The sequence below is a fragment of the Diadema antillarum genome, unplaced genomic scaffold (assembly GCF_040938485.1).
Source record: "Diadema antillarum isolate AM-2024a unplaced genomic scaffold, OU_Dant_1.0 seq00000445_RagTag, whole genome shotgun sequence".
In the NCBI taxonomy this organism is placed as follows: Eukaryota; Metazoa; Echinodermata; class Echinoidea; order Diadematoida; family Diadematidae; genus Diadema; species Diadema antillarum.
Genome location: NW_027271419.1, coordinates 1,223,480 through 1,235,548, shown reverse-complemented (window position 1 = coordinate 1,235,548; position 12,069 = coordinate 1,223,480). Strand labels below are relative to the sequence as shown.

The following is a 12,069-nucleotide window of genomic DNA, read 5'->3' as shown; positions in this document are numbered from 1 at the left end:
TGACCCGGCTGATGTGACCTCTATGGTAAGAGCTTAATTTAAGAGAGTACCTATGGTAATTGTTACTTATCTACGCGGTTTTTTATTCCTATAGCGTAAGCAACATCTGGCGGAAACTCCATGTAACGATTGCATTTTTTTTTTTTTTTGGGTGGGGGGTGGGGGTTAATCATACCCTCGTATGGAACAGTGTCCAAGGTGTATGTAACAGGTATAGGCACTATATCCATATTTACGTGTGCGGGAGGGGAAGAGCACGTAATCGAGGGAGAGCTGGAGCATAATAGAGAGCACAGAGCTTGTGACAGACCATCACGGGTGCATTTGTATTTTTAGATATGATATTCAACACCATTTTTATGGAATTTATCATGTACACATTTTTTTTTTATAGAAAATGTAAGAAATTTAATACTCTGGGACAGTGGGCATGGCTATAAAATCGTGATTTTTCTGTCACCTCGTGAGTCCCGTGCGCGTCTGTCACTGTGTAAGAACTTTATAGATGATGATCAAAGGTGCGAGGAAAGTTTGTATCGAGATCTGAATTTCAACGATCTAATTCACACTTTGTTACAATATTTTTATTCTTTTTCAACAAACAAGAAAAAGAAAATGTGTACTGATCGATCGGGGAACAATGAGAATGGCTACAACCACCTTCTGATGGACGTGTGCGTCTTTCACTGTAACCAACTTTATGTGAGTGAAGAGAAGTCTATAATGTGTGGAGAAGGGGGTGTCCCCCTCTCACACGGGGGAGCTTTTGCATTTTTGGAAATGAAATACAACAATCTGGTATAGACACTTGGTGGAATATTTGAAATATTTTCTAACGATGTTTAATATTCTGAAGAGGTTGGCAGGAAGCCAATGTCTTCTTATACACGCATACAAATTAGCAGGTTACAAAACTCGGGAGATTTGTAATCCGCTAGCAAACTTTTTCGCACGTAAGAAAGACAAAAGACACAATATTTGGCGCGAACAGCATGCTAAACCCAAGAAATCTTGCTGCCCGCGATGACTTGTGAACGGTCGACCAAACTGCGTTCTTGTTTTTTATTCCATCATTAAAAAGAACGTTTCAACGGCATACGCTCCACACCACTGTGAGGCACAAGAACGATAGTTTTAACTTTATCGATTTATCGATAAGCAATTAGCAGGTTACATTTGTTCTTATTAATGGTTTCAAAAAAGAAATATTACTCAGTTGCCTTGGAAATTCCCGAAATTATTGTCTGAGTATAGAGCAAGTTTGAAGGTTCACGACGAACGAACTCTTTCAGGCATGCATGCATCATGATTAACATGTGAAGCACATGAAATAAACCTACTCGACGGTTATTACATTTCAGACTTCGAAGAAAGAAATGGCAGAAGAATACACGCCCTGTCTAGTAGTATGCGCGCATTCCTTACGTGCCAAACATGATAAACAAGACACTTGCACCGCAAGTTCATGAACTTTAGTTTCTGAGGGCCGTGGGAAAGGCAATGAATTAATATTCGAGAAATTATAGCTTCAAGTTAAGAATGTATTAAACTACAATGTATTAAACGAACGCTAACAGTATTCTGATTGTTTGTTTCCCACCCCCCTCTCTCTCCCTCTTTCTCTTTGTGCCTGACAAGAGAAACGAATACATGTAAGTTTGTACTAGTACTAGTATTCCATCGACTCATGAGAGAAAGTATACTTCGGAAATATATAGGCCTACAGACCCCATATTGGAAGTGAATAAAAAGGCTGTGCTGAAATTCTTATCCATGCAGGCATAATCAGTGTGAATACTAGTCATCTTTTAATTGATTTGTGATCGACACTTGTACCCGTCGCGTCGATCTCGTCCGGTCTTTTCATCCATGTGGAAGGAGTTTAAGGTTCACGCCAGTGCCGTATATAAAGAGAGTCTGGCCAACTGCTAATTTGGACGCCATGTCGTTACCGCGCGTATTACACGTAACAGGGTTAGCGTGTACGCTCAGACGTAACAAAATAACCAAGCCAAAGGGGTCGTAAACACAGAGTTCTGTGGTCGTAAACAGTGGGCACTGCATTATGAGCGCACTTTAGTAACGATATGGCGCCTGTAGATCATGGGACCAGCTTTTGACCAATCACAGGCTTCAAAACACATAAGCCAAAAAGCGAGATGGCCACTCTCTTTATACGGCCCTGCATGGTTCACGCCAGAGTATCAGGTGCACGCATCACTTTGTACAAGTGCTCTGCGCACCTGCACTGACCGCTCACTGGTAGTGCGGACGCACGTGGATGCATGGCAACGCATTACTCTCATGGACTCGTGTTAGCTACAATGTATGTAGTGTGGCGTGGTAGGGTACATTGATAGAGGTTTACTCGAATGTAGTTTGTGACAGTCATTCGGATTCCGCCACACGGCATGGGAGAAATGAGATGTTTATCTGAATTTTAAATACCCTCATGACAAAATACGAACGATCACGCTTCCTACATAATTTAAATGTTGATAACTCTCGCTGTACATCAACATTTATCAAGTGGCATAACTATGTATACAGCCCAGTCGTAGTAAAAATCATATTCGTGCGCTTCTATACTCTTTGGTAAAAACACGGCGTCCGATCGGGCTAACATGCCAATGACCTTGATCAGGGCTCCACACTAACTTTCTGGTGGCCCGAAAAAAAATCAAGAAAAACTTTAAAAAAAAAAACTACATCGGTCCTACTACAAAGAAAAACGAATATCAAATATTACTGAAGTGCGTCATGTCGAAAATAAATGAATAGAACATTCAATCATCTTACTGTTATTCTGAGTTCTAAGATTTAGCAAATAGGCTTATAGATTATTATGAATGTTATTGCAATTTACTTTCGAACATAAAAGCAAACATCAGACATTTAGTTTATGGGTGCTGTTCGTTATTCCGATGGTTCGCTATTCCGAAGGTTAACTCGTTAATCCAAAACACACAAAGTCTCCCTAGGATGATACCTAGAGGTTCGTTAATCAGAAAATGAAAAAGGGTTCTTTAATCTGGACATTAATTGTGGCGTTATTCCGAAGATTCGTTATTCCGAAGAATAGTTAATCAGAAAATGAAATTCGGAACAACGCCGGGAACCTTGGGAATAACGAATCTTCGGACCGAAGAGGCTTCAACGAACCTTCGGAATAACGAGCTGTAATCTATTTAATCATCGTACGGAGTTGTATATTATTGTTATTCATTTCCAAACGTCAAAGGGATCATTCGACATTTCTTTTAGCATCTTCCGGAGCTGAATGTTATTGCTATTTAATTTCGAACGGAAAAGCAAACATCCGGCACATTTATTTTATCATCGTACGGAGTTGAATACTATATTGTTATTCATTCCGTACGTCAAAGCAATTAAACATGAAACGTTCATTTTACCATCGAATGCATCTAAATGTTACTGTTATTCATTTCGAAATTTAAAAGCAAACACCCGAAAGTTATCTTAGCTTCGTACGGAGCAGAATATTACTGCTATTCACTTTCCAACGTAAAAGCAATCATCATGACATTATTTTATTTTAACATCTTCTGGAGCCGAATGTTATTCCTATCTACTTTCGAAAGTAAAAGCAAGCATCCGACATTTTAATCATCGTACTTAGTTGGATATTATTGTTTTTCATCTCCGAACGTGAAAGTAATCATTCGACATTTACTTTAGCATCATCCGGAGCTGAATGTTATTGTTATTTACTTTCGAACGTAAAGGCAAATATTATATCCGGCATTTATTTTATCATCGTACGGAGTTGAAAGTTATCATTATCCCTTACCGAAAGTCAAAGCAACCATTCGACATTATTTTATTTAAGCATCTTCCGGAGCCGAATGTTATCCTTATTCATTTCCGAACGCAAAATCAAATACTAGTATCTGACATCAATTTCAGCACCGTACGGAGCTGAATCTTACCGTTATTCATTTTCAAAAGTATGAGCAAAGATCCGACATTCATTTTTGTATCATACGGAGTCGAATATTACCGTTATTCATTGCCAAAATTGAAAGCAAACATCTGACATTTATTTCAGCATCTTCCGGAGCTGAATGTTATTGTTATTGACTTTCGAACGTAAAAGCAAATATCCGGCATTTATTTTGTCATCGTACGGAGTTGAAAATTATTGTTATTTATTTCCGAAAGTCAAAGCAAATATTCGACATTATTTCATTTCAGCATCTTCCGGAGCCGAATGTTATCCTTATTCATTTCCGAACGCAAAATCAAATACTAGTATCTGACGTTAATTTCAGCACCGTACGGAGCTGAATCTTACCGTTATTCATTGCCAAAAATAAAGCAAACATCTGACATTTATTTAGCATCTTACGGAGCCGATTGTTACCGCTGTTCATTTCCAAAAGTAAAGGCAAACATCCGACCTTTTTTGGTGGCCAGATCGGGCCATCAAAATCTTCATTTCTGAAATTTTGGACCACCGGGCCACCGTTAGTGTCAAGCCCTGCTTTGATACATCGGAATATTCGGAAAGTCATTTTCAGTACCATTGATGTTCTAGACATTTTCGTTACGGCGACAGGAACGGATTACAAACTCCATCGAAGTGAAATTTGGAGTGGAAATCGATGCAGATTAAGGGAGAGTATACAGATGTTTTGAGTGAGGCAGGGTGTTTACTGTTTCTCCGATTTTACTGAGTTCACGCTTTGCGTTGATATTGCGTTCACGGAGGTCTTATAAAACGTTTTTACGTAAAATAAAATGATTTTGTTGCACATTTTACCATGTAATTTGCGACGGAAAATAAGCGATCGATTAGATGCATGTTTTCAGAATATACCTAGAATCTGATCATGCACTTTCGCTAAAGTTTATATCTTTTTTTTTTTCCGTCCTCACTATGTGCACTTCGCAGTCGAAGCGATTATCGTGTGCCCGGGCGGCAAAGCGCGATGAACTGAGGGAATTCAAACAATGTAGTAATCTAACGGTAAGCCATGGTAGTAATCTAATCCACGCGACTATAGAAATTTGCGGACGGCTTGCTGCGCTATAACATAAGCTTTCGAGAGTCCGATCAAGACACCCTCGCCAGAACTGTGCTTTTGTTCCGATTGTTACATTTTCTAAAGAGGGCGAGCAAAGATCTATTAACATGACAAAGGGGCTACCTCATTATCTACCTCATCGATTTCACAGCGATATCACAATAAAACCACGACTTTTTCACGACGAAAGCACAACCATAGGACGACTAAATCACGGTGTAAGGACGGCGTTTTCACCGTCAAAGCATCGCGAATAGTGTTGGTAGGTATATAAGGCTGATAAGGCCTGTATGTTACTCTATCTGCGCTGGTGCTTAGAAAAATTTCACAAACAAGAATTATCACAATTAAGATTTAACTCATTTCAGCCCCTACTTTTTGGTCTAATTCACAAATTAATTTCCCTTTATTCTCTCAATAATAATGATCCATAATTGTGTAATAACAACGCAAAGGATGTCCTAAAGGTTTCATTTATGGGTATATGATGTTGTGCTTAAATGTTTTTCTTTGTTTTTGATGTGTACGGATATAACGAGGTACCGGTTATAATGAGGTAATACAGCCGGTCCCACGGACCTCGTTATAACGGGGTTTCACTGTACTACTACTACTACTTCTATTATAGCACTACTACTACATTATGTAGTAGTAGTAGTAGTAGTAGTAGCAGTAGTAGTAGAAGTAGTAGTAGTAGTAGTAGTAGTAGTAGTAGAAGTACAAGTAGTAGTAATAAGTAGCAGTAGTCGTAGCTGGAAAAGGAATAATAACACACATAATATTTATCCATTATGATTGATCGATTAATCCATTTATCCATGAATCCATCCACTGATTGATTGCCATCAGGGACTAGATGTGTACTTTGCAAGTACTTGTACATGATTGTGGAGGTTATGCCACATCAGTACGTCTATTGACATCAATGAAGATATATATATTTCAATATTTTCACCAAAATACACATTATTGTCACCTGTCTCATTTATTTGCTCCAGGAGATGCTTGATGTGTACTTCTCTGCCTCATAGCGCTCTTCTCTCTTTCCAGTTTCTCTATCTTTTCTGCAGATATGGAATACATGATTGAAAAAATACAATTCTCAAAAGAGTCCACACAAACGAACATGTCATGAAAAAAACATTCTAGCAGAAAGGAAGAAAGAAACTGTTTATCATTCAACTCTTCATCTCACTTTTAAAGTGTGAAGTTTCTTGAGCAAGTTTACAATATCACAACCCTAAAATCTGGAATAGTTTGATGAAAGATCTGCAGGGTTGTCCTGTTGGTGTTTAGAAATTCTCAAGAGAAAGCTTTTCTCTGTGATTGATAATTGTGTCTTGTTTTGTATGCACCTTTGTTTTGTATGCACCTACTGATTAAATCTTACTGTTTGAAATTTGTTTGTTCAGCTGTAGCAGGTTAGACAATCAGCAAACCATTTTTTCTCTCTCTTGAACTCTTCAATTTACTGTCAATTCATATACATAGTGGGCCTTTCTTTGATCCATGCACATTGTGCATTTGTTTGTTTTTGTAGTTTCACTTTATTTACACAGTGCATTATGTACTCCACAGGGAGAATGACCTTTGACTACTGTAAAAGTGGACATTTTTGCAGTGTTGAAATTTTCGTGCAACCTAAAACTAGCGTGAAAATATAAACATGCGAATATTTTTGCTTGCCGTATGTTTCCAGTGGTTGATGTCTAGACTCCCCAGAATAAAAAACATGCGAACTTCTTCTTGCCTGGCCGAGTGTGAAAAATTAGTCACGCGAAAATATCCACTTTTACAACATTGGGATTTCTGTCCTTCCCACATCCACTACAGGTACTCTTATCATTATTTTTTGTTAGCGTTTTGCAAGTATTCCAAAGCTTGTTCCATCATGTGTGGGAACTGTCATTGGTTTTGTAAAGTGTTGTTGTTGCTGTTCTTGTTCTTCTTGTTTTTGCTCTATCTTAGGATTGTACATCATACCTCGATGTAAAAAAAAAAAAATGTACCAAACTACTGTAAAATAAGGAATGTTTGCATGCATTTTCATTTTGCGAATTTCGCGAGAGCCACGATTCACGAAATCAAAATGCACGTGAAAGTTCTTGTCTACACTATATGCATTGAATGTTAGAGGCAACTCTCGAAAATTTCATGCTGCGAAAAAGGCCGTCGGCTCCAATTCGTATAAACTTCATGCTGCAAAAATATAGTGTTTTACAGTAAACTGAACTCTTACTTCTGCACTCATCTTGACAGCGCCCTCTGGAGGCTAGGAAGAAGACTTGGCTGTTTGGCTGCTGCTGATAGACAGTCTGGACAGGAAAATTAACAGCAAAATATGAGATAAGTGTGTGTGTGTGGGGGGGGGGGGGAGGAGCAATCTAATAATGCACAGCACAATTATAATCAACAAAGTAGGGTGGTCTGAGGAAAAATAAAGTAGAACAAACTTATTGTTAGATGAACACTTAAGGTGAACTCTTGATGTAAGAGCAGATTTTTATGACAAGAAGATAACTGCAATACTGAAAAGCTTTGCATTATTCATTTCAAAATTCACTGGAGGAATTCAGATGACTTCAGGCAAAGTTGTGACAAGTGGAAAGTAAAACCAATTTTTCATTTTATAACTGAGCGTAAAAATGTCAAATTTCGAGATTTGTAACTTGCAAGTCACTGCCTGAACTTTATAACTAGTTCACAAAATTCCAGAGTGGTTCATGGAAAAAGTTGCATACTGTTCATGGAAGAGAGTTAGATTGATATCATTAAAGGACACCAAAACCCAAAGAGAAATGTGGATTGAGGGAAAGCAGCAACATTAGTAGAGCACATCAGTGAGAGTTTGAGGAAAATCGGACATTCGATGCAAAAGTTATGAATTCTAAAAGTTTTGGTGTTGGAACCACTAAATAAGGTGACTACTTGAGTTAATGATATCATGTACGGACAACAATATATACAATTGTACTTGTACAGAAAATATAACGAAAATTCAACATGCTTTCAATTTTCTAGCGTAATGAAAGAGCACTTGACTAGCTGCTCTTAGAAAGCAGGGGGTATAATTACTACCCTGAACATGTCAGTATCAAGTTGATGGAATGGGTAATTTTCATGAAAAATGAATTTTTGTGGAATTCTCTTTATATTTTCTATATCTCTTGTCCACACATGACATCATGAACTCTATTATCCTATTTTATGGTTAGTCTCCTTATCCAGTCATTACAACACCAAAACTTTAAAAATTCATAACTTTTGCATCGAACGTCCGATTTTCCTCAAACTTTCAGTGATGTTATTCAAATTCAACAAAACATCTCGACGGAGGAATTTGAATAACAAAGCAGTACCCGCTGCATGCTATAAGGATTAGAACCAACACTTGCTGTCGGGCGAAAGCTCGGTGGTCTAGTGGAGATGACGCCTGTCCGGTGATCAGGAGGTCGTAGGTTCGAATCCTGCTCGAGTACATTGTATGTACGCCCATGATTTTTTATCATGGCTACTACTAAAACACTGATCAATTCAGTGCTTATTTACGTCGATGTAGGGCAATTTGTCAATCAGTTGCAACTTTCACTGATGTATTCTACTAAATGTTGCTGCTTTCACTCAATCCACATTGCTCTTTGGGTTTTGGTTTCCTTTAAAGCTGTTGTATATGTTTGTTCAAACATCTTACTAAAATTAAAAATCAACTTACTGCATTTTTCCTCAAAGTAGAGAGCTCATCCTGAAGTACCTGCAATTCTCGTATCTGAAATTTGCAAATTATGGATGTTGATGACTATCAATAACAGTATCTTGAACAAACTAATATTTTCACATCACTTCAAAGCCAACTGTATTTTACTCACAATTTTGTCCAAATACCACAAGCAAATTGCTAATAGTTTCCAACTTCAAGGTCTTGAATTTGAATTTCAAATCTTGTAAATATGACTGTACAATCGTATGTAACCATATCTATTTAAAAACATGTAAAGAAGAACTATCCCTTTCATCAAAATTATCTTAATATTCATGTTTCATGGGTGCCCTTGAATGATCTGACTGGTAATTTTTAACCCGTTCAAGGCAAGTCCAGGGTTTACTTGAGCAGTACTCAGACAGGTGTATACAATGTAGTCCTGAAACCTGTGTTGCAGCAAATCAGCTGCTCCTAGAAATGGGTTTAATATTAAACAGTACCCACTTCATCCAGACTCTCACAACAGGTTAGGGCTACGTCGAACATTTTGAGTTTTGCAATCAAATTTCCTGAAAGTAATCCCATAATATTCAGGGTGGTCAACGAGGGGTTTGCAGAATGTCTCTACAACATGCTCAAATTCTTGTGCAACATCCTCAAAAGCCGGCAACACGCTATGCAACATCCTCAAGAATTTGCAACAAGCTCAAAATAAAATGTATTCAAACATGTGAAAAACATGTGCAAAACATTAGAAACATGAAACTACATTCATGTACCTGGTACGTGTACTTTGATATTTGTGTGCAAAACATGAGAGAGAACATTGAATGTAAGCAACACAAAGAGATAAGCTGCGAAATATTGCACACTACGTGCTCGTGATATGTGCTCCCCCTGCGCACACATACAATTTCTGAAATATTCTCAGATTCTGAGCTTGCAACATGCTCAAATTTCAAGATGTGGACCACCCCGATATTTAATGTGACTAAGTAAATGCTTGAACTCCCTTCATTAAAACTTAAAAAAAAAAATCTAGTACAATAGAGTACAGGATATTACAGACCATATTTTTTTCTAAAAGTTCCATACTCCCTCGATGCTTTTGTACATGTGTAAGTTCATGATATTTCAGATTATGTACAGTAAACCCATCTGCATGCTGCAAGGACTGGAGTGATAGGCCATTGGTTTACAGGCAACAAAATTTCAGCTACTTCACCTCCACACAGCATCAGCCTATGTATGAGGGGGATGGTGCTATGGTGAAGCCCGACTTGTCAGTTAAACATCACCAAAAAAAAAAAAAAAAAAGGAGGAGAAGAAGAAGGAGAAGAAGAAGAAGAAAAAGAAGAAGAAGAGCTTACAGAAATTGTTAAGCATTGTTAAAGCAGGCTGGTGAAGCTCTTTGGGCCCTGTGTGACACTTGATGACTCACAGTGATGGCTGCTACTTCTTTGTAAACTGTGGCTTTCCACAGAAAAAAAATATCCTTCTAAGAGATAACTTCTTAAAAAAGCGGGAACTGCAGAATACCCCATCAAATTGTTCTATGCATGTGTGCTGTTCGGAACACCAAAATTTATCTAGGGTGTATGGTGAAGCCCGACTTGTCAGTTAAACTTTACCAAAAAAGGAGGAGAAGAAAAAGAAGAAGCAGGAAGAGGAGGAGAAGAAGAAGAAGAAGAAGAAGGAGAAGAGCTTACAGAAGTTGTTAAACACTGTTAAAGCAGCCTGGTGAACTCTTTGGGCCCTGTGTGACAGTGACGACTCAGTTGATGGCTGCTAGACTTCTCTGTAAATTGTGGCTTTTCATTGAAAAGAAATCCTTCTAACAGATAACTTCTTTAAAAAGCAGGAACTGCAGAATACCCCATCACATTGTTCTATGCGTGTGTGCTGTTCGGAACACCTAAATTTATCTACGGAGTCTAGTGACAGCGCATGATTGCCAATAGCTGTATCACTCACACAAATATACATGTATGGGACTGAAGCACACTATAGTATACGCACTCGTTAATTTCATCACTCCAAGAAATGGAAGAATAAATCCGAATTTTGCACATCAAGCTCACCTGTCTGTCAACATAAACTATCTCAGCAGGCTCATATTCTACTGCCGCAGACATTTTGCCATGAAACGTGTGAGACCGGACCTCACAGCAGCCACCAGATTTGACCGAAAGATCGGTCTGTATCTGTCCGTCGGTGAATGTTCCGCGGAGACTGACTGTACTCGACTGCGTCTGGCTTCACGGATCCCCAGGCCCTCCGGAGGACAGCGTTAATAGTGCAGTCGGAAAGGGGGGTTCCCATGCACCCCAAACATATATTTTTTTAATCTACTGTACTTCATCTAGACAAGTTTTGTGCGTAGATTTCAAAAATGCAATGTTAACAGGTCAAAGCGTGTCTCATAGTGGTAAAAAATCCGTTTCCATGGTAACGCATGGTGAAAAAGTCAGTATCTCATAAAAATACATGTAACCTTTGATAAAATTGTTCAATTATCATGGCTTTGGTATCAAATTAAAGAAAATGAAATTATCTATACGATGATACCAATTATATAGGGGGTTATACCAATCTTCATATTAATTTTGAGGCCAGAATTCAATTTTTTCACATTTTTTTTTTTTGCAAAAATGCATTTTTACCATAATATTAATCTATCTCTAAATCATACCAAAACAAACTCAATTTGTTTGAATATTCTTCAAAATTATACCAAATATGTATGTAATAAAATGTGAAAATTTCGTAGATATTGCTCAAATAACAAGAAAGTTACGGCCATCCAAAGTTGACATTGACACCTGTCAAGAATTGGTCAATAATTTCCAGATGGATGATGATGCGCGCCCTCTATTGTGGAGAAATAAGCAAGCTTGCTTGTGATAGGACAAAAGTTTTGGTGAGAAGCTTAGTATTGTTTGGATCAGACCGGGATCAGTCAAAGAAATCTGCCATAAATCAAATCTCTGACCCTTGTATCTGTTTGCATTTTGTGTCATATTATTGTTTTTGAAACCATTCTGCAACATACATTTATTTTTGCCTGAAAGCAAAGTACCAAAAAAAAATTCATCTATTGAAGCTTTTCCACTACAAGTTTATGTTCAGTGAACTTCAGTCTCACATGTTTAAAAATGTGTTAGGATTTAGGTATGACATGAAATCAGAACTTGTTGATGTGCTGTGTTGAATTGAATTGAATTTACTAACATTTAAAGAGACCATCTATGAATAGATTGTTATTTGTATAGTTACTTTGCTGAGTGTGAAAGTAACAGATTACAAGATTAGTTTGATGGA

At 37.8% G+C, this 12,069-nt stretch overlaps 1 long non-coding RNA gene across 1 annotated transcript; it reads right to left on the bottom strand.

Moving 5' to 3' along the window:
• Positions 1-7,281: 7,281 nt before the first annotated feature.
• Positions 7,282-10,962, bottom strand: LOC139732714 (uncharacterized). The gene is made up of 3 exons (XR_011711043.1): positions 10,830-10,962; positions 8,761-8,814; positions 7,282-7,363 (listed from the first exon to the last, which is right to left on the bottom strand). It is a non-coding gene; the product is annotated as an uncharacterized lncRNA (long non-coding RNA).
• Between the last annotated feature and the right edge of the window lie 1,107 nt (positions 10,963-12,069).